The sequence below is a fragment of the Podarcis cretensis genome (assembly GCF_951804945.1).
Source record: "Podarcis cretensis genome assembly, chromosome: 11".
Lineage (NCBI taxonomy): Eukaryota > Metazoa > Chordata > Lepidosauria > Squamata > Lacertidae > Podarcis > Podarcis cretensis.
Window position 1 is genome coordinate 17,842,782 of NC_137180.1, and position 24,338 is coordinate 17,867,119.

Here is a 24,338-nt window from a genome sequence, read left to right on the forward strand (position 1 = left end):
GTTCTGTTGTGCCAGAAGCAGTTTATTCATACTGGCCACATGACCCGGAAAGCTGCCTGTGGACAAATGCCAGCTGAATGCAGTCTGAATGCCTTGTTTCATTAAGGTTTTTTAATCAATGAACATGTGTGTAGTTTAATCGACCCCGTTATCTATGTGTTACTATGGCAATAAGTACCATTGTGGCATTTGACATTCTACTAACTCACTCTCTGCCTTCCACAGATTTGTGATCAATAAGATGGTGGAACTGTGCTTTAATTTTAAAATGTATATTTAATTGTATAATGTAGGGCTTTTATGTATTTGTTAATGTAATTTCTTTATTCCATGCTGCCCACTACCATTATAATGTTTTCATGAATATTGGTGGCATAGATATTTGTGCAAATAAACAGAAGTGCCTTAGGAGTAAAAACAAACAAATGTACAATCTAATTTAAGAATGGCCCACAGTGTACAATCGCCTTCTATGTTTCACTCTGACACCACTTGGAAGCAAACAATCGTCTGGTTCACCTGCAACGTTAAACCACAGTTTTAAAATTAACTGTGGTTTAATGCATACAAATTATTTTGCTCCTCGCTTGCTTCCGAATGTGCTGCATAGAGTTTGGCTCATGTGAACCCAGGCCCATGGTTTCAACTCCAAACAAACCATGACCAGAAGCCATGGTTTGTTCTTGACTTACCTGAGGGTACTGCATTGGGCTACTCCAATGCATTGGGTATGTTTAAACGCCTTTTAAATAAGAAAAAAGATGAAAACCAGGCTCAACTTCCCTTTAGACATTAAGCTCGAAGATTATGTTAAAAATAAAACAATACAAGATACACTTTCAACTACAGTGGTACCTCAGGTTACATATGCTTCAGGTTATAGACACTTCAGGTTACAGACTCCGCTAACCCAGAAATAATGCTTCAGGTTAAGAACTTTGCTTCAGGATGGGAACAGAAATCGTGCTCTGGCGGCGCGGCGGCAGCAGGAGGCCCCATTAGCTAAAGTGGTGCTTCAGGTTAAGAACAGTTTCAGGTTAAGAACGGACCTCTGGAATGAATTAAGTACTTAACCCGAGGTACCACTGTACAGTTACCTCTCAGTCCTGTGGGGATGATTAGGGAGGCAGGAGAGGATATATTATTTAATATTATCCTTCCAAACTTGATCTAGCAAGTTCCATATTCTAGCAGAGTTCCAAACACCCCCCCCTTTTTTTTAGATTACGCAGCAATCAGCTTGTTGCTGACGCATCTGAGTCTTACGATTAAAGATTCCTTCCTGGTAAAATCCCTTGCCCTTCCCTCTTAAAAAGAATAAACACAACAATCTGATTAACGTGATATAAAAATAGTTTCCTCACAGATTCATTCAGGTTCACAGACATATCCCTGAAGGCAGGCTTAGGTTACTTAACAGCTAGAACTATTCCATAAAGAAGTTAGTCCCAAGTGACTGCGGCAAAGCAGTCACTTTTCCAAACATACAGCAACATCCAAAATGGAGAACACACACACTGATCAGAACATGGAGGCCGTGTGCTCCTCCATGCTAGTACAACAGACCACACCCTCTTCAAGTCACATCTCTACTGTAGGAATGTTGTACTTGACTGCAGTTTTACATCCCACAAGCCCCAGCCACAAACATGCTCGTTCCTAAATTGTTGATACATATCCATAGTAAACTGACGGCACGTCAAAAAATAAAGTAGTATCTGGATTAATAAAAAGAAGACTGTCTAAGCAAAGTGGTACTAAATCCCCCCCCAAAAAAACCACACACAGTGCAGACAATAAAGTGTGCTTTTAAAATGTGAATTGAAAAGGTTTAGGTATAAAAGTAACAATTCTTGCACTTATGAGGCACTTGCTTTGATACGGCACAAAGGTCCCTTAACACCACTAGAATCCAATTATGTAGCAATATTTTGGCTACTCCAGCGTTTTCCCTTAGCTTTGTAAGTGCATCCCAAAGCGGGGCTTTACATTTTGTAATGTCAGAGGGAAAGCAGTCAGCATTTTCGCAGCTGTGTCAATTGATAGTCAATAGAATTTCAGTGACCGAAGCCCTAAGGTAGGGATGCTGCCGTTATAACACGGATGTTCCTAGGAGAAAATAAGACTGGGGTTATCACTGTATCTGTAGGACGTGTAGTTTTGTGCTGCCACAGACAGACAAGTTCATGGAGGCAAACACTCCCTCCAAATTATGAAGGGATAAATACTAACATGAAAGTTGAAAGGCAATAACATAAATCAAAGTAGAAGCCATGGATGGGATCTGATTCTGCAGATTTCCCATCTATCTATCTATCTATCTATCTATCTATCTATCTATCTATCATCTATCTATCTATCACCTATCTATCACCTATCTATCTATCTATCTATCTATCTATCTATCTATCTATCTATCTATCTATCATCTATCTATCTATCATCATCTATCTATCATCTATCTATGTATGTATCTATGTATCTATGTATCTATATCTATCTATCATTTATCTATATCTATCTATCTATCTATCTATCTATCTATCTATCTATCATCTATCTATGTATGTATCTATGTATCTATGTATCTATATCTATCTATCATTTATCTATCTATCTATCTATCTATCTATCTATCTATCATCTATCTATCTATCTATCTATCTATCTATCATCTATCTATCATCTATCTATCTATCTATCATCTATCTATCTAATCTATCTATCTATCTATCATCTATCTATCTATCTATCTATCATCTATCATCTATCATCTATCTATCTCAGACAAACATTTCACACACCTAAAATATCAATGACTTCCCTTCTTCTCTTTCCATGGTTCATTTTGCGTATCTTATAACCCTAAACAGGGCTGCCTTCAGATGTCTTCTAGAAGTCTGGTAGTTGTTGTTCTCTTTGACATCTGATGGGAGGGCATTCCACAGAGCAGGTGCCACTATCGAGAAGGCCCTCTGCCTGGTTGCCTGTAACTTGGCTTCTCACAGTGAGGGAACCACCAGAAGGCCCTCGGCGCTGGACCCCAGTGTCCAGGCAGAACAATGGGGGTGGAGAAATATGAGCAGATTTGATAATTTTGATAGGAAATGTATGCAAATTACTCAAGTTTGCAGAGGAAGAGTTGTTGGGGTGTAGGAGAAATTAGTTAATTAGTTAAATTTCAGAACTGTCTTTGAAAATTCCCAATTATGTGGAATGTAGAACTGCCAAGTTAATTAATACCGACTACCCTCCTCAATTTCTTTGAAACAATCATTGATATTGTTTGGAAATCAGAGGCATATTTACGTGATATTTTGGTTGTACTTGGCTTCCTGTGTATTATGGTATCACTGATGAGCATTACAAGACCTTTAAAATGTGTCAGGCTAAAATTAAGGCTGCAGTGTTTGTTTGATTGGTTAGATGAAGCAATCAATTAGATTAAACAACTAAGAATTGTCTTGTATGATATGTGTGTGTGTTTGTTTGCATGTGTGTGTATATGAGATTGTCAATTGGCAAGCACCATTTTATAAAAGGAATGCCCTCCTTTTCTCACCTAGGAAAGAGTCAATGGGTGTACCATGTGCACATTATTTATAAACAAGCAAACTGTGTTTATTGATGCAATACATTTTGTTTTACGCATATGCAAATTTATGCTAATTAAACCAAGAGACTGATTAATCAACCAAAAATATAGGATTAATCAATTTGAATTTATTTTATTGGGCTATTGCCCTAACACAAATGCATGCACTATTTATCTGTGCATGGATTTCAGTGAAGGAGACACTCTTAAACCAGTCTCCTCAAACAACTGTTTGCATACATTATGCTAAAATACTAATTAAAGAACATCCCATTCCTATAGTAGCATTATGGGAAATCATATGCCCCCTGGTTTCACAGAGGCTAAGCTTTTACATGCTTTGCAAATAGAAGTTGATGTGTGGCACCATGTCTCTTTGTAAGCCTTTTAAACTAATTATTTGTAGGTTACTTAATAATCGGACGGAGTAATTTTACACTTAGCAGAAGTTATATTGTTGTAAAAAAAATGCCAATCATATGGTAGGGGCCATATTAAAAATGGAATGAATACCTCTAAGCTAATGGAAATAAAACCAATAAGCCCTGAAAACAGTAATGGAAACATTAATTCAGCTGGTGCCCTTTCGGTTCGCCTTAGGAATCATGAATAGCAAATCTGAAATCCTGTTTTTCTCTTGGGAAAAAATGGTGCCTGGAATATGATATAAACTATACTGATCAAATAAAAAGTAGAGCCTCGGGCGAAAACAGAGAGAAAGAAGTTACAACAAAGAAAAACAGCGAGTTCTATGAAATGGCACATTTATACACCAACAAAGTAAAATTAGAATTTCCTCCCCTATTAACTTATACTAGCGGCGGAAGAAAAATAGCTATATTATAGACACAACATAAAATAGAACTAATGTTGAATGTAGGTGTATTTGAATCAGACAAAGTGAGTCTCTACATGTGCACATGATACATTATGCTGTTCACGATACAAAATGCATTCAATGAACACATAGATCCACAAGTAAAAAGCGTCTGTAAGTAAAAGCCAATTTCTTATAATGAAACAACAAAACAATCTACAGCAATGCTTCCATCCTGGGAGGCAGATTGGAGTTCAAATGAAGCTTGGTTAATCTGCTAGAAACCTGATGTTTCTTGCAGTTCTAGACAATTGTTTTGCAGTATTTTAAGCAATGCTCAAATACAGATAGCTTTTTTAAAAAAATGAAAGAAGAAGAAATGTTCTTTTACATATCAAGCATTATTAGCCCAGCGATGAAGATCTGCGATGGCTGCAGACTTGTGTTTCTGCAGCTGTTACGGATGCAGATGAACATCTGAATGCACAGCTGCACAGCAAAGTTCATCTTGGACTCACTGAACTATCTGGATGCATCTTATGATGCAGATGACAACCTGCTTCTTCATCCAAGGACATTAGCTGCAGTGAGTGTAGCTAGTTCTTCACTAGCATAGTGGCACTTATCCTTTTGAACTCTTCTATCATTATTATATGACGCGGGTGGCGCTGTGGGTTAAACCACAGAGCCTAAGACTTGCTGATCAGAAGGTCGGCGGTTTGAATCCCTGCGACGGGGGGAGCTCCCGTTGCTCGGTCCCTGTTCCTGCCAACCTGGCAGTTGCACGTCAAAGTGCAAGCAGATAAATAGGTACCTCTCCGGCGGGAAGGTAAATGGCATTTCCATGTGCTGCTCTGGTCATGCTGGCCACATGACCCAGAAGCTCCCTCGGCCAATAAAGCGAGATGAGCGCCGCAACCCCAGAGTCAGCCACGACTGGACCAAATGGTCAGGGTTCCCTTTACCTTTACCTATTATTATTATTATTATTATTATTATTATTAATTCCTACTACTCCTACTTGACTAGTTCAAGAAATGGAAAAAAGAATTCACAGTGGATTTTGTATTATTATTAAAAAAATTATTGGAAATTTCAACACAACTGTTTTATCAAAAATACATTATTATTATTATTATTATTATTATTATTATTATTATTATTATTATTATTATCATCATCCATTTTCACCCTCCCCCCCCAAACAGAAAACCCAACCTCCCACCCCACCCCCAGACTTCCCTCAGCTCCTTTCTCTGGTTTCTCAGCACATATTTCTATCTGTGTGTTATAAAATCGTAAAAATCCTCAAGTTGTCTATCTATAAATTACAATAAAAAGTTGGTGGGTGTTTATTCAAAACCTGCCAAAGAGTCCAGTTTGTTTTGTTGCTTCTTCAAATATTTCACAAAAGGTTCCCATTTGTCTTTGAAATCACAGTTATCCTTATCATGTAATTGGTGTGAACAGTGGATTTTTTTTAGTGCATTAGCACAGGACCAGACTCAGACATGCAGGAAGTGAATAATCACACTAAAAACATCAAATGCAATAGCCTATAATGGTCTTTCCCCTATATTTATAGGCATTGCTTTTTTTGAGCCGGAGCTCACTGCAGCAAAGTTCTGGCAACCTTCCTTCCTTCCTTCCTTCCTTCCTTCCTTCCTTCCTTCCTTCCTTCCTTTCTTTCTTTCTTTCTTTCTTTCTTTCTTTCTTCTTCTTCTTCTCCTCCTCCTTCTCTCTCTCTCTCTCTCTCTCTCTCTGGCTCCCCCTCCCCTCCAGCTCATTTATTGTTGTTTGGTTTTGGTTTTATACCTAAGAGGTGCTTGGGAGATTTTCTGCTCTGGGTTCAATCACCACTTGTCCTCCTACCCTTTTTATTTCCCCTCGCTCCTAGCTCCGCTTCTCTTTCTGCCCCTCTTGGACTGTTTGGCTCTGATCCGGTGGCCCCTACCTGCTCTTGCCTGCCCCAACCTTCCCATCGAGAAGCCCAATGGGTTTCAACAATTGTTTGATTTGAAACTGTATGATTGCATTGTTTTAACCTGCCTTGGATTGTTATGGTGAAGGGTAGAAAATGAATGACTGAATGAATGAATGAATGAATGAGTGAGTGAGTGAACAAACAAACAAGTGTTTGGACCATAAAGAAGGCTGATCGCTGAAGAATTTATGCTTTTGAATTATGGTGCTGGAGGAGACTCTTGAGAGACCCATGGAATGCAAGAAGATCAAACCTCTCCATTCTGAAGGAAATCAGCCCTGAGTGCTCACTGGAAGGCCAGATCCTGAAGCTAAGGCTCCAAGACTTTGGCCACCTCATGAGAAGAGAAGACTCCCTGGGAAAGACCCTGATGTTGGGAAAGATGGAGGGCACAAGGAGAAGGGGATGACAGAGGATGAGATGGTTGGACAGTGTTCTCGAAGCTACCAACATGAGTCTGACCAAACTGCGTGAGGCAGTGGAAGACAGAAGTGCCTGCTGTGCTCTGGTCCATGGGGTCACGAGGAGTCGGACACGACTAAACGACTAAACAACAAAACAACAACAACAACATTTTTATCTATGAGTCGCCTTGACTCCCTGTCAGGGAAAATGGTGGGGTACAAATAAATATATAATAACGTTAACAACAACAACAACAACAACAACAACAACAACAACAACAACAGTATAGGAAACTGCCTTAACTTGAGTCAGATCACTGCTCCATCTTTTATGTATTTTCAAGACTGACTAGCAGCTGGTCTCTCCCAAATCTAGCTAGGGATTGAATCTGGGACCTTTTGCATGTAAAACAAGCCCCCACCACTGAACTTTGGTTTCCCCCCAGAGTATGTCTGGTGTCTGTTTCTTATAGCAGTGCTGTAGCTATGAGGAGGGAGTGGGGCTAGCTGGGTTTTTTTTGCCTTGGATGAAGCCTCCAGAGGGGTGCCATTGAGGCTCCCAGCCTGTGTGTGTGTGTGTTTGTTTGTTTGTGTGTTTGTGTATGTGTACTCAAACAGTGGCGTAGCGTGGGGGTGCAGGGGGTGCCGGCTGCACCGGGCGCAACATCTGGGGGGGGGGCGTGCTCGCACTCGCAGCTCTCTGCCCCTACCTGGCTCACTCAGGGTTAGGGGGCGCAAATTACTTGCCTTGCCCCGGGTGCTGACAACCCACGCTACGCCACTGTACTCAAATGTGCGTGGGTGTAGGTGGGCCAAGCTGTGATGACTAAAATGTGTTGGAGTTGCCAGAGGTGAGAAAGCTTCTGAGATAGGATCTATCAGGAGGTCCTTCCAGAAGGAGATTTCATTTGGTCCATATTGTTAAGCAAAGTTGCCTAACTCGCACCTCTTGGATCGGAATGCAGTTATCCTTCAGATTTCACACTTTTCCTAGTTTGGGGGGTTTCAACTCAAAAAAACATACCAGTATGGTATATTTAAAGGTAAAGGTACCCCTGCCCGTACGGGCCAGTCTTGACAGACTCTGGGGTTGTGCGCCCATCTCACTCAAGAGGCCAGGGGCCAGCGCTGTCCGGAGACACTTCCGGGTCACGTGGCCAGCGTGACATCGCTGCTCTGGCGAGCCAGCGCAGCACACGGAAACGCCGTTTACCTTCCCACCAGTAAGTGGTCCCTATTTATCTACTTGCACCCGGGGGTGCTTTCGAACTGCTAGGTTGGCAGGCGCTGGGACCGAGCAGCGGGAGCGCACCCCGCCGCGGGGATTCGAACCGCAGACCTTTCGATCGGCAAGCCCTAGGCGCTGAGGCTTTTACCCACAGCGCCACCCGCGTCCCGTCATGGTATATTTACTTTAGAGTAAAAATACATTTATATTTGCTTACCTTGAGATGAAAAAAGGTATTTATATTTGTATTTTGTGATCAAATAGCATTTAAATGATTTTTTTCTATATATTTAAAATACCCCACAGACAAATGTGGACAGAAAAGAAATAATAATAATAACAATAATAATATATTATTTATACCCCACCCATCTGGCTGGGTTTCCAGTTAAGAATAAATACATAGGATACTGACACAGAATGGCACCGTCCCTTAAATATGCTTTTTAGCATATAAATCCTTTATCCCCCACAAGTTCAGATTGAGAGAACTGGTTGGTGACTAAAAAGAAACATACCATGATTTTATAGTGTACGTAAATTTAGAAGCAATTCTGCATCAATGATAGGAGTACCAGCGAAGGTCACCGGAGTACATCTATCAAGTTTACAAGGATTTTTAATTAAAGCAAATGTTCTAAAAAGCCTAATAGAGGTCAGCGTAAACAACTGTCCCACTTCTCCCTGGTTGAGAGACATTATATCAAAGCAGATGGCGAAAGCAACATATCACATCTGTCTTATGACTTTGATAAGAAAAAGGCAGTATGAGCCCTGAAAGATCATCCGTTTATAGCGAGGCAGCCATTGAAAGTATATGGACTTTGCCGAGACACTATAAAAATTCCCCAGCTCACTTCTCTGGAAATTTCACAGAACTAAAGCCAGCATCTTCATCTCCAGATATCTGCAGTTACAAAGTCACATTTTCACATTCTGGCCTGAGTGTGCTCTCGACGTGAATGCTTCCAACCAACAGACACATTGTGGCGTTTGCCCTCCTAGATGTGTGGCATCATACTGGGTTCATACGGAAAGGGTTAACTAATTGTAAAATGACTAACCAATAGGAACCCAAGGGGAGGAGTTAGAGTTAGAGTTGTTAAGAAGTCAGTCTGGAGTTAGAGAAGAGGGAGAGGATAAGTCTGTGGGTTGGGCTAGTCTGATGTGAGACAGATTCTCTCACTGTTAACAGATTCTCTCACTCTCTCACATCAGACTAGCCCAACAGACTAGCCCAACAGTTGATAGAATCCGTCAGTCAAACAGTTGATATAATCCGTCAGAAGGTATTAGGAAGGTATAGGCTGGTAAAGAAACTAAAATTAAGAAACTGACAAGAATATTATCTGAGAAACCATAAACTTGTTAATACTTATAAAATAAACTTGTTTATTTGGTTTAATTTTAACAACTGTCTGGACTCAGTGTGTACCCAAGAGTAACGGGTTGGTGGCAGCGGGGAAGCGGGCACAGTGGTGGCACAGGGATCAATAGACCGTTAAACGTCCGGGGACCCTGTGTGATTGCCACACACACATATTGATTGGCTCTATTAGAACTATTAGAAGCAGACTTGGGTGGAGAGGCAGGAGAAGAGCAGATCAAATTGCCTCAGCATTTGGCATTGCCAACCCAAAACATCTCCATCCAGATAGAAAAGCGTCTGTGTTTGGATTAGCCTCAAAGTGGAATAATTCCAGCAAGTGCTCTTTCTCACAACCCACATGCTTCTCGGGCATGTGGCTGAAGGAATGATGTTCATTTACTTACAAGTCAGCACAGTATGGAACATGAGAATGTACAAAATTCAAGATACACACATTTCCCAAGGACTGTCGGGGATTCATGTATATTAGCTGGTTAATGAGCACACTTCCCTCTTCCTGGAAGGATTATGGGCACATTATCCATGCAGCCTGGTGAATGTGCATTATATCTGGTTATTATGCACAATAACCGTTTACCTCACACTGCCCTTAACATAGACATATGGAGCTGGGAGCAAGCACCATTGAATCCAATGATATTTGCTATTGGGTTGACTTGTCTAGAATTGTAGCCTAGCAGCTAATATCCTGTGCTACTCAGAATTCAGTTATTCAATACAAGGGTAGTAAACTTGGCTAGAAACTCAGGCACACAGGTCCAATACCACAAATTTGGTATTTAGATAAACTCTGTGATGTGCATAGGCATACACTGTTCTATAATCCCATAAGGTTTTCCCCTCCATTTTCTGTTTTCATGCTTTCCTGCCTCAGAGAAATTCACACAAATGCTTACCTGAAATGACTGGTTAATCAACACACTACATAAACTTTTATGTAAGTGTGTGTGTGCATATATATATATATATATATATATATATATATCGTATATGGCATTTGTTCAAGTCACTTTTCATCATCTTGTACTAATTCAGTACAATAATATTGACATTATCTGAACTGGCACATGGAGTGCAAAATATCCTTCGGGAAACTTACAGATTTCCTGTTCTGGCAGTGTCTGCAACATTAACAGAGCTAAAAGCTGAAAAGAAAAACTACTTAAAGAGTTTTTCTTTCCAACGCCTGTGTGCTTGGCAAACGTTGTTAGTGCTGGTATATATTATGACTCCCTTTAGAGAGTGATCATATCCAAAAGAAGAAGAAAAAGTAACTGGAGGGACTGAGTTTTAAGAAAGCCCATTGGAAGATAGCTGCAATAAAGAAGGATAGTGATTAATATTATGAAAGTTTAATACAAGTTCCAGAAGAGGAGACTGGATTGTTGCAATGAGCTGCCCTTAGCTTTGGTTTGAAAGCTGCAGTTGCTACAAAATGCCACATTTACACAATATGGGCAGCAATACCTCCCCCCACATATTACCAGTGCAAAAGAAACTGAATTGGCTGCTCAGTTGCTGCAGTAGATGGTTGTTGTTGTTGTTCCATCTGACTGGATTGCCCCAGCCACTCTGGCAGCTGCCAACAAAATATAATAATAATAATAATAATAATAATAATAATAATAATAATAGAACATCAACCATTAAAAACTTCCCTGAATAGGGCTGCCTTCAGATATCTTCTAAAAGTCAAACAGTTGTTTATCTCCTTGACATCTCATGGAAGGGCATTTCACAGGGTGGGTGCCACTACCAAGAAGGCCCTCTGCTTGGATCCCTGTAATTTCACTTCTCGCAATGAGGGAACCAACATAAAGCCCTTGGAGCTGGACCTCAGTGTCCAGGCTGGACAGTGGAGGTGGAGATGCTCCTTCAGGTATACTGGGCCAATGCCGTTTAGATACTGCTGATGACTTGAAGAACCTACACAGCTTGAGACCAAGCCATCTCAGAGAATGTCTCTCCTTGTTATTCCCAATGGCAACAGAAGGTCAATATTAGGCATAGGCAAACTCCGGCCCTCCAGATGTTTGGGACTACAATTCCCATCATCCCTGACCACTGGTCCTGTTAGTAAGGGATGGTGGGAATTGTAGTCCCAAACATCTGGAGGGCCGGAGTTTGCCTATGCCTGGTCAATATACCGTATTTTTTGCTCTATAAGACTCACCTTTTCCCTCCTAAAAAGTAAGGGGAAATGTGTGTGCATCTTATGGAGTGAATGCAGGCTGCACAGCTATCCCAGAAGCCAGAACAGCAAGAGGGATTGCTGCTTTCACTGTGCAGAGATCCCTCTTGCTGTTCTGGCTTCTGAGATTCAGAATATTTTTTTTCTTGTTTTCCTCCTCCAAAAACTAGGTGCGTCTTGTGGTTTGGTGCGTCTTATAGAGTGAAAAATACAGTATTTACTTCCCTACATTTTACTGAAGTTTACAAGGGATCACAGGCTGAATAGGTATTTGTACAAAAGAATGGACAAGCTGGAGTATTTTTCTAAGGAGCAATATACCGAGTATTGAGTCCGATACAAAAACACACAACCACCTTAACAGGTTTTTGGCAGTCTCGTTGGAGACACATGCTAATACAAAACTGGATGAGAGCAGTGGAAAGCTGCTAATACAAAATGACTTTGATGGCATGTTATTTCTGGAATCTCACTGCTGGCCCTATTGGCTCATATTCAGCAATGTTTGCGACCACAGTAGTATAACGGATTCGGTTTGGCACACATTCCAATCTGCAGTCTGCTCTTAGGCTTCTTATAGCAATAATTTCTTTACCTTGTAAATCTTGTGGCTGTTCAGATTTCTCCACTATAGTCAGGTTTTTTTATATTATTATTTTAAAAATGCCATTTTCAGACAATTAGACCATATCTACATGTGTTCCAAATTTGGCTCTTTAGTGCTAAACTGCAAATTCAGGACCATCTGGAAAAGAGACATAACATGCTGCCAGGGTTTTGCGTGCCAGCAGAATGGCTACTTTCATTAAGGCTGCATATTGACCCCCTATCTGCACCCTCCCCCCAGTACAGGTGGTGATTTATTACAAGCTGTGCAGAGGTCCAGCAAACTCTGGAGACTGGGGCCATGGGAGAAATGTAGCTGAAATATATGGGACACAGCACAAAAAGGTGTTTTCACTTGTCTGTGAAAGCACTTTAATTATCTCCCAGGAATGTTGGTTAAAACAACATGACATCTTTTCACACTTCCAGTCGGTGTGGAAGAAACCACACTCTCATCTACCTGATCCAGACTCTATAGCTCAGATTTGCAAGTATGAATGTAAATTTACATTTGTTACCCGTAATTCTATTCATTGCCATTCAAAATACAGTGGTACCTCAGGTTAAGTACTTAATTCGTTCCTGAGGTCTGTTCTGAACCTGAAACTGTTCTTAACCTGAAGCACCACTTTAGCTAATGGGGCCTCCTACTGCTGCTGTGCCGCCGGAGCCTGATTTCTGTTCTTATCCTGAAGCAAAGTTCTTAACCTGAAGCACTGCTTCTGGTTAGCGGAGTCTGTAACCTGAAGCATATGTAACCTGAAGCGTATGTAACCTGAGGTACCACTGTAACATTGGAATTTTCTTTCTTTTTCTCTTTCTTCTCCTGTCTTGCTTTCTTATCATTTTTATTTATTTAGGTTAGTATGATTTTTATTGCATTTTCTGCTGAAAACTTTCAACAGAAACAGTTGTTTTAAAAAAGGAATTATACGTTGTGCTGTTGCAAACATTCAATCAGTCCTGGTCTTACTACTTGCCCAACTGAATGCTCTCCACTGTCTGTGTGCTGGGAATCATAGATTTGGAAAGGATCCAGGGTGTGTGTGTGTGTGTGTGTGTCATCCAGTCCACTGGCAGAACCAATTCTTTGAACCCACACAATGGAAGCTATGCCCAAAAATAATGGGAGAGAGGATCAAAGTGCATTTCTTGCCATAATGCTGTGATACTGCAGTTAGGTAAAGGTAAAGGGACCCCTGACTATTAGGTCCAGTCGTGACCGATTCTGGGGTTGCAGTGCTCATCTTGCTTTATTGGCTGAGGGAGCCGGCGTACAGCTTCCGGGTCATGTGGCCAGCATGACTAAGCCGCTTCTGGTGAACCAGAACAGCGCACAGAAACGCTCTTTACCTTCCTGCCAAAGTGGTACCTATTTATCTACTTGCACTTTGACGTGCTTTCGAACTGCTAGGTTGGCAGGAGCAGGGACCGAGCAATGGGAGCTCACCCCTTCGCGGGGATTTGAACCGCCAACCTTCTGATCAGCAAGCCCTAGGCTCTGTGGTTTAACCCACAGAGCCACCCGCGTCCCCTTACTGCAGTTAGGCATGGGAATTTTCTGACAATCTCAACATTAGGCTGTACAGATTATTATTTTTCTAATTGCCACCTCGTTCCTTTATCTCAACAACAAGCAAGATATGTCACATAGAGCATGCATTCAAATAATATTATACATGTGTATATTTATACATTTCAGGTATTCTAGAGCAGCCAGTGCACCAACAGATACATAGAAGAAAGATCCTCATTAATACTTAAAAAATTGTGCCGTAGAAATATAGTACTGCACAAGGCTTGACTGATTCATACTTACGATACACACATTGTTTGCACAGAATTTTGCATAGAATTAGTGGCACACACATGCATACACACACACACACACACACACACACACACACACACACATATATATCACAAGCAGTTCACACATAAGTGGAAGGTCAATGCAAGAGGTGGTCCAATGTGGGCAAAGCTCAATCAGGTTGGAACTTCAGTTTTCTAGGTATAAATCCATTTACAACAGATTCCTCCTCTCTCTTCAACTGAAGCTGTGTGTGAGAGGGAGTCCAGTGGTGCTTTCAGGACATGACTTTGGTGCAAAAGTCCAGATCTGATTTATCACATATTGAAGCAAGTGAAATGATACACAATAGCATCCAAAGACTGGGTGGAGAGAGGCATAACGCTATTGAGTATGGAGTCTAAGTTGTCTCATGCTATGACTGAGAGTCCCATGGCAGGCCTCCCTTGCCTATGAATCCGTGCTCTGATTTACCATCTTTCATAGCCAAAGGTCCTTTCCATATAATTTCAGTGTCTAGCTGCACGTGGGTGAATAGTCTCAGCAGGTGAAATAAAAAGCTAGATGGCAAATACTGAGTTTTCATAATCGTCGCTGAAGACATAGATCAGAATTGGCACATTCATTTTCATGGATATTCAGTGTTTCTCACAATGGCTGTGAAAGCAAATTTTACTCATGTCTTCAGGGCTCAATGCTATGTTATATGACTCTTGACTGTTTCCATAAAAATGAGTGTATAATGTAAAGTGCTATTTTTCATCTTGTTCTGTGTATGTTCATGTGGCAATGTTTGGGATTGCTAAGGTGTTTTTCTATTGCATATTCTGGAGCATGGCTATTTGTTTGTTTGTCATTTAATAAGCATGGCCATTTGTACATTTTTTTTTGCAGTCTGCAGTAACTTTGAATTTGACTTGGAGGGTCTGTGAGTCTAACACACAGGATCTGGCTACTTCACAATATCCTACTGTTCAAAATGCTTCTTTTTTGTACTTTTGTATTCGTGGTCACTAAAAATTATTCTTAAGATAATGGACCCAATATCTACTGGACAAATACAGTACTGATGTTATTTGCATTTGCAACTTCCCGAAATTTTAAGGCATTGCTTTCCAATTAATTGTATCAAAAGCATCTCCAGTAAAGGAAAATGATTTAAAATGTTTGCTCATCATTTCACCCTTCTGCTTTCATTTCACTTTTATATCTTATACACACACATACACAGAGAGAGAGTTACATGAAAAACAACTTTTTTTGTTAGACTTCAGATGTGGCCATATTTCTTTCTGACACTTATTTTTTAGGTTCCATTGATTTTAAAATAAATTTATCAGGACTCCCCACCCACCAATAACTTTTTTATTAATTTTCCACAAGCTTTTAAAGATATAAGAAGGCAGTCTTAACTTGTCACTGTGTTTCAGACAGCCCCATTACTGAAGGAGTGGTTCCATTCACACTTAAGAAACCCAGTGGCTTTTTAAGGGCTTCCTGGACAGCTCAGCTGATAGTGGGTGCTGATAGCACCAAGGTTGCAGGTTTGATCCCCATATGGGACAGCTGTGTATTCCTGGGCTAGATCAGGCATGTCATCATCATCATAATAATAATAATAATAATAATAATAATAATAATAATTTATTTGTTTCCCGCCCATCTGGCTGGGTCTCCCCAGCCACTCTGGGCGGCTTCCAACAAAGATTAAAAATACATTAAAATGTCACACATTAAAAACTTCCCTGAACAGGGCTGCCTTCAGATGTCTTCTAAATGTTAGGTAGTTGTTTATCTCTTTGACATCTGATGGGAGGACATTCCACAAGAAGGGCGCCACTACCGAGAAGGCCCTCTGCCTGGTTCCCTGTAGCTTTGCTTCTCGCAATGAGGGAACTGCCAGAAGGCCCTCGGCGCTGGACCTCAGCATCTGGGCAGAACGATTGGGGTAGAGACCGATAGATCACTGTACATCTGTGGTAGATCACTGGCTCCCCCCAAAGAACCTCTACAACTTTGGCTCCCCTTAAAAAAGCTAACTTTTTTTGCCCTGCACTCCCCCAAAATGGGGCTTTCTCCCTAAAAAAGCTCAACAAAAAGCTCAACAACTTTAACCTGAACTCCAAAGAAGGAGGTAGATAACTGCCAGTTTTTAACTCTGTAAGTAGATCGCAGTCTCTTGGGAGTTGGCCGCCCCTGGGCTAGATGATCCTCAAGGGTCCCTTCCAATTCCATTATCACACTTGTTCTCTCCTCTTCTTCTGCTCCTATGATATTGATATTCTTGGGGCCTGAAACAGATTTTGTTCCTCTTTTATTCCTGCTCCATCTCTTCCTTTAAACCAAAGGTAGGGAACCTGTAGTCTTCCATGTGTTTCTGGACTACAGTTCCACCATCCATGAACACTGGCCTTTCTGGCTAGGGCTAATAGGAGTTGAGATCCAACAATAGCTGTAGGGTCATGAGCACCCCATTCCTGCTTTACAGCTTTTCAGAAGCTTTTTCTACCATGCTCTTCCTGAACCACTATAGTCTCCCATGATCATATCAACTTCCTCCCACTTCTATTGCTTTATGAGTGCTCCATCTTTCTTTGCCTGCTTGTGAAACTGAAGATAATGATCTCACATGGAGTTTGGATGTGACCCTATGGAAAGGCAGAAGAAGGTGGTTAGGTTCTGTAGCAAAAGCAGGTGGCAAAGGAAAAGATCAAGCATGGAGGGCTAGATTCAAGGAACAATTCCTGCTAGGTGGAAGCCCTTGCAAGGACTTCAGCCACGCAACAGGGCTTTCCCCACTCTCTTCCCCTCGCATTCAGTCAGACGAACCCCCAGAACCACAACTGGGGAGAGGGGGAGAGGAAATCATTTCATCAGAAAGCAGAAATGTTTGCACTGACAGCAATACTCTTAGTGCTATGCTGAATTCCTTCCAAAGACTCATACCTAGGCTTCTTGAAGAATGAGTTGTCTCCTGTTGCCTTGGCCAAGTGTGTACTGGTAAGGGATGTAATGCTCCTCAAATGATTTTGTTCTGCAAAGGTTTATTGAGAAGAAAACCCTACCAGTGTTGAAATGCCTATAACATAAAATAAACAACACTCAATGACTGGACAGTTACCTGTCTCACACATGAAGTATGAGAGCAATTATACGCTGAGTGTGTGAGGTCCTTTGAGCAGGGCATGTCTGGGTCTCTATTTCGAGAATGCAGAAGTTGGCATCTGATCAGAAACCAGTTAACAACAAATAGAATTCCTGTTGACCTCCACTGCAGAAGGGTCAAACCAGGGGAAATCACGAGTTTTATAGAGACAGATTTGTTGTCCCGAAATTACAAAGCATGTGACAGGACAAGGAGGTGGAAAGATAGCTGAGTAGGATGGTCCTTTGATTTCTTCCTTTGTCTGTTCTCAGTATCAAATGATTAAAAGATAGGGAGTGCAATTTCAGAGTCTGAACACCAAGTTCTCAGGAAAGTCAATATATTTTCTTGCTGCAGGCTGTTCCAGAGAAAAGCATGAGGAAAGGAAATGAGAAACGGCTGATTGGCTGACAATGAAAGCTCAAGCCTTTGCTCTTTGCTAGCCTGCCCTGGATTCCAAAAGGTAAATAATGTTTTTTTAAAAACTGGAGGTGGGGGGAATTGACTTCAGCCAGCTGCTCTGCATCACAATATAGAGGTTGTCTGTGACAGATTTTGTTGGAGTTTACAATTATTTTAACAAAAGGACAGAAACATGTATATTTATATTGTTTCCATTGGTGCAGAGAATGGACTTTCATTTCCTTTATAAAGAAAGTCAATTGAGCATGACACTAATATATTGTTCCAAGGAAAGTTAACTCAACTAAACAGGAGACTTGGTAGGAAATTTAAAATGAGAAGCAATTTCTGTTATCACTTTTAATGAATGCCATTAAGTGATAACCAAAAAAGAAAGAGATAAAAAAGATTGCTAAGAAAACATTCCTTCTATTCCTCTAAATTATCATGACACCACAATCTGCAGCTATGAAGTTAATTTCCTCAATAATTACATTCTGTTTAAGAATGTGAGTGCTTAAAAGACCCAGAAATGGACAAATGGGCTTCTTATAACTATTGCTGAAAACTCAACTATCTTTGCCATTTCCTCCGTTTTACTGTCCATTAAAAAAAAAAAGCATAATCAAAGGATCTATAAAAGCATCATGGAAAAAAAAATATGCCAAGTATATCAGAGCTTCAGCCAAATATCAATGGACAGTATTCTACTTGGAAACCCAAATTAAGTTAACTGGAAGGCATAATTGATTTGCGCACACACTCATTCATGCACAAACTCCATCACAACTGTGTTTCCCCTAGCCTGACAAACAGCTGTGTGATGGTCTGTGGGGAGCATGATTAATATGTCGATGATGGTGCATGGAGGGTGACCCTCTTCAGCTCCATCATCCCCATTACAATTGTGATATGTCAGGTAGTGAGCTGAGTAGATTGTCTTCTCAGTGTACTCTGAGAGATCACAAAGCAGAAACTGGAAACAGCTGGGCCAGTTTATGGCTAGGTTACAACTGCCAACACAGAGCACAACTGATAGAGCAGGGAATGTTTGACTGTTTCTCTAGATTCCAAAGTTTCAATTTTGCCTTAGAGGCCTAGGGCAGAACTGGCCTCTTAGGGCAAGTCTAATTACAAATGTATGTCAGTTTTCCTTAGGTAAAGGAAGTAATCCCCATGTTTATTGAGCAGAATGAGGATTCTAAGAAGTGGGAACTAGAGGTGGGAGCCTGTGCTCCTCCAGATGTTATTGGTCTACAGCTGCCAACATCGCTGGCCATTGGCCATGCCGGCTTGGGCTGATGGAAGTCAGAGTCCAACAATGATGTTTTAAGCATTCAGGAAAAGAAAGCATCACCTGCCTTTTATGACTGTTGATATTCTGCATTTTATTATTATGGGATTTCATGGTGTTCGCTCATATTGCAATGTTATGGGATGTATTTCCACCTCACAGTCACATGGTGAAGAACAGGCTATACCTGTGTTAAATAAGTATGGAAACCACTGAATCCCCACTCCTGATATACATGCTCTGTCTCCACTCAGATATAATCTAATTAAGCCCCAGGGCATCCCTACAGAACTGGCTTTTCAGACTCCTAAAGAAGTCAAGGACGTGCTACAGAAAGCGCTGTGAAACCCACTCTAAAGACAACACAGTAAATGTTCTGCCATCATCCATAAAGCAATGTATTCAGTCAATTCCAGTGAATTTCCTCCATGGGTTAGAAATACTTTATTCTAATTAGAGATGCTGTCCCACAACCTGGCCATGCTAGCTGGGGCTCTTGGGGGTTTCATTCCAAAACCTCTGATGAACACCAGGTTGGGGAAAGTTGGTCTATTTCGATGCATTGTATAATCATCTCACTAACGACTTAAGCTCTTCATTCCTATGATAAAAAAAATGAAAGCCTTTATAACAAGAAAGTGTCAGTAGAAGACAGGCAGGTCTGCTTCTGCTGAATTCAGGCACAGAACAATAAATAATGGGTCATATAGCAGATGATGGGTCCTTGGCCAGGTGAAGGGTCCCAGGACTGTAGCAGAATTGCTGAGAGTGGGGTGGGAGAGAGCAGGCCACAGAAACTGAGTATAAGGCGTATACGGAACATAAAGTGAATTGCTTAATGACACAGAAAATCCTGTCTAATTATCTTCCAGGAAACCTTAATATACTAATGATAAGGGCCAGGCTCAGACCATCTTTTACATGCTGGCATACTACTGATTCATTGTCTTGAGATTATCAAGCACAGATCATTTGAATATGATTCCTATTCTCTCTCAAATTGAGGTTTTCTATGTGCGTAGTACATCTGTTTCATACCAAATTGGTTCTGTGCATAGTGGTTTGGACAGTTGAGGTATTCCTTCCAAGCTAAGCGCTTTGGATTTGTATCCAAAAGTTTGCAAGCTGCTCACAATGCACATTGGGGCTGTCTGTTGCATTCTGTCTGCCAAACTCAAATGAATGCTTATCAGCTTATATGTGGTCTTAAGCAGAGTTTTCTCTGGGAAGAGGCTGATTATTCACTTATCTATTTATCTGTTTGAAATCTGAGCCAATCAATATATAAATAGCAAGATCTGCTGCCTTTTAGAATTTGGTCATTATCCATTTCCTATTCAAGTCGACAGCAGCACAATATTTTAATGTATTTTATTTATTCGTTGTTTTGATTCATTAACTACTATCATGCTTCTCTATGACAAAATATTAGAACAAAATTGACATAATGTGATCCATTTTGCCGATCCCAGAAACAAGTTTGGCCACACCATTCTGAAATAATCGAAGTTTCAGGACAATTTTGAAGAGGCTGCAATGGGATACAGTGGAACACAGCCTAGAAGTGACTAGGACTAGATCTGATTTTTCCAGAAAAGCGTGCAGTTGGAAAATCAGAAAGGAATGGTAAAAGGCTCTCTAAGCCACTGCTATCACTTGCACATTCATAGGCAGGGATGGGTCCAAGAATACCCAGAAGGTTGACACTGGTTTCTTCAGTAGATGTGTACCCTAGCTAAAACCACTTTCAAAATGTAGTAAAAGAAAAAATCAGTGAAGGACCTCTGGACGGTTAAGTCCAGTCAAAGGCGAATATGGGGTTGTGGTGCTCATTTCACTTTCAGGCCAAGGAAGCTGGTGTTTGTCCACAGACACTTCCCAGGTCATGTGGAAAGCATACTAAACAGCTTCTGGCACAACGGGACACTGTGATGGAAACCAGAGTGCACGGAAATGCTGTTGACCTTCCTGCCGCAGCTGTACCTATTTATCTACTTGCACTGGCGTGCTTTCGAACTGCTAGGTTGGCAGGAGCTGGGACAGAGCAATGGGAGCTTACTTCGTTGCACGGATTTGAACCACCAACCTTCCGATTGGCAAGCCCAAGAGGCTCAGGGGTTTAGACCACAGCACCACCCGTGTCCCTATTTTCAAAATGTACCACCACCATACAACATCGCTTCCATCACCCTCATGAATTCACAGAACTTTTAAGTTTAGAATCTCCTCTGCATCCCCAGAAGATGGGAATGAGAAATAGCATATGAATGGCCTTAAAAAATGACCCTGGACTGTAACTTTTCTCTTTTATTTGAAGGTGTAAGTACTGATGGGCAAACTCCCTTGACTCAATTCAGAATAAGCTTACATGCAAGCTTTTATTTGGATATAGCTTTGATGCTCTCCCTGAGTTCTACCTAGGTTTGTAATGTTGTTGCATCAGCATATATATATCCCCATGAGCATTGCAGTTCTGCCACACATGAAAAGAAAGCAGTTGTAGTTCATCTCCATATGCCCTGCACCTCTCACACCAGCCATAACAGAGAGCCAATGAACTGCTGCCCCCAAGCATATAGGGTTTTGGATCTGGGTGGAGAACAACCGGGGGGGGGGGGGGGGAATGTTTCCAAAGAAGAAAGAATCAAGAGAATTAATCCAAAGAAGATACTCGCCAGATATAAGGCTACATGGTTAGATGGTCTGGCAATGTCATTTTTAGCATTCCATGATAATTCAAAGACATGGTAGCATATTTAATGCACATCTGGTTTGGCCCACACCTTGCTGGGTGAATTGCCCACCCCACGTTGGACCACTGCTAGCCACTCAGTATGTTATTTAGAAGTAGGTTAGCTCTGTTATCTCAGCCACCACCCTAACAATTTCTGTTGAAGCCACCCAACGCTGACCTTGAGACAGGGCATTTACACAGTCCATCTCTATTTTTCATTCACGTTCCCAGGAAAGCTTTATGAGCATGCAGTTCAATGGCACTTTGCTGAGTGAGCTTCTAATTCTATTAAGTGCCCCACATGGACCGCTCATATTGACTCATTAATAAAACCATATCATAACTGAATGTGTAGCAACAACGACTGTCGGCAAAGCATCTTCTTCTATTCCTCAAAATGTCATCAAAACCCTTGTTAGGAAACAAACTCGTTTTCAGACTCAACAGCTATTTACAGTGTTTCAAGCACTGATGATAGCTTGTCTGGCTGGTTTAAAAGAGTTCCTGATATAACAGAACCTGACACTGTTTACTTCAGCCTATTATGCCTGCTGCATTCTCTGAATGCTTCAGTGGAACAGAAAAATCGAAAGAGGGCTATTCTTTGTAATGCCAGCTGCTTTTTTTTGTTTTTAAGGAAATCAATTGTTGCTAGAGCTCAAAATGTTCTCCACAGATCCAGAGTGACCTATTGCTTTTGATGCCGATGATAAAAGAATGTTACCTGCATTTTCGCAGTTGCAAAACATCTTAAAGAACGCTGAAAATCCTAGGCTGGTTTCATTTTAGCTTGTATTCCATTTGGTATCTGCTAGAACTGACGCTGTCACTAAATGGAACAAGTTCCATGGGCAAATATGTGGCGTGGAGGAGGGGAGAGGCAAAACAAAAGATTTCTTTGTGTGTGTGCAACATATTGCTTCATTATAAATTGGCAGGGCCCTTTTATGACTGAAATAATTAGTTGTGTTTAGTATTTATAGCTGGTTATCATGATGCTTTCTGTACTGCTAATTAATTTTATGGCCAGCATGCTTCAAATGCAATTAGTTAGGTATGGCAATGATCATAATATTTTACATATTCAGGGCAACATTTTGCCCATGTACTGTGAAACTTGCTGGTAAACTGCATGTCAGATTAACTTAATGTCTTATTCTTACCGTGAATGCTCGCATAGGGCAGTGTGCAGACTAACAATGTAATCTAGGTGATTGCAGTTGTTGACTATTTTAAATGATAAAACAGATCCAGAAAGCAGGCCCTGAGAGCAAGGGTCATAGTGCCCCTATACAGGTATATATTTTAAACTGCAGGGCAATACCTGCATATCTCTGGGCTGCAAACATGATATCTATAATAATAATAATAATAATAATAATAATAATAATAATAATTTATCTGTACCCCGCCCATCTGGCTGGGTTTCCCCAGCCACACTGGGCGGCTTCCAACAAAGATGAAAAATACACTAAAATGTCACATATTAAAAACTTCCCTGAACAGGGCTGCCTTCAGATGTCTTCTGAATGTTAGGTAGTTATTTATCGCTTTGACATCTGATGGGAGGGCTTTTGCACAGGGCGGGCGCCACTACCGAGAAGGCCCTCTGCCTGGTTCCCTGTAACTTGGCCTCTCGCAGTGAGGGAACCGCCAGAAGGCCCTCGGAGCTGGACCTCAGTGTCCGGGCAGAATGATGGGGGAGGAGACGCTCCTTCAGATATACTAGACCGAGGCCATTTAGGGCTTTAAAGGTCAGCACCAACACTTTGAATTGTGCTCGGAAACGTACTGGGAGCCAATGTAGGTCTTTCAAAACCGGTGTTATATGGTCTTGGCGGCCGCTCCCAGTCACCAGTCTAGCTGCCGCGTTCTGGATTAGTTGTAGTTTCCGGGTCACCTTCAAAGGTAGCCCCACGTAGAGCGCATTGCAGTAGTCCAAGCGGGAGATAACCAGAGCATGCACCACTCTGGCGAGACAGTCTGCAGGCAGATAGGGTCTCAGCCTACGTACCAGATGGAGCTGGTAAACAGCTGCCCTGGATACAGATTTGACCTGTGCCTCCATGGACAGCAGTGAGTCCAAAATGACTCCCAGGCTGCGCACATGGTCCTTCAGGGGCACAGTTACCCCATTCAGGACCAGGGAATCCTCCACAATACTACAGTACTTCTGTCTTGTCAGGATTCAACCTCAATCTGTTAGCCGCCATCCATCCTCCAACTGCCTCCAGACACTCACACAGGACCTTCACCGCCTTCACTGGTTCTGATTTAAAAGAGAGGTAGAGCTGGGTATCATCTGCATACTGATGAACACCCAGCCCAAACCTCCTGATGATCTCTCCCAGTGGCTGCATGTAAATGTTGAAAAGCATGGGGGAGAGGACAGAACCCTGAGGCACCCCACAAGTGAGAGCCCAGGGGTCTGAACACTCATCCCCCAACACCACTTTCTGAACACGGCCCAGGAGGAAGGAGCAGAACCACTGTATGACAGTGCCCCCAGCTCCCAGCCCCTCAAGACGGTCCAGAAGGATGTTATGGTCAATGGTATCAAACGCCGCTGAGAGATCCAGCAGAACTAGGAAACAGCTCTCACCTTTGTCCCTAGCCCACTGGAGATCATCAACCAGTGCGACCAAGGCAGTTTCAGTCCCATGATGAAGGGATCCAAATGGTCCGCTTCTTCCAGGCGTGCCTGGAGTTGTTCAGCAACCACTCGCTCAATCACCTTG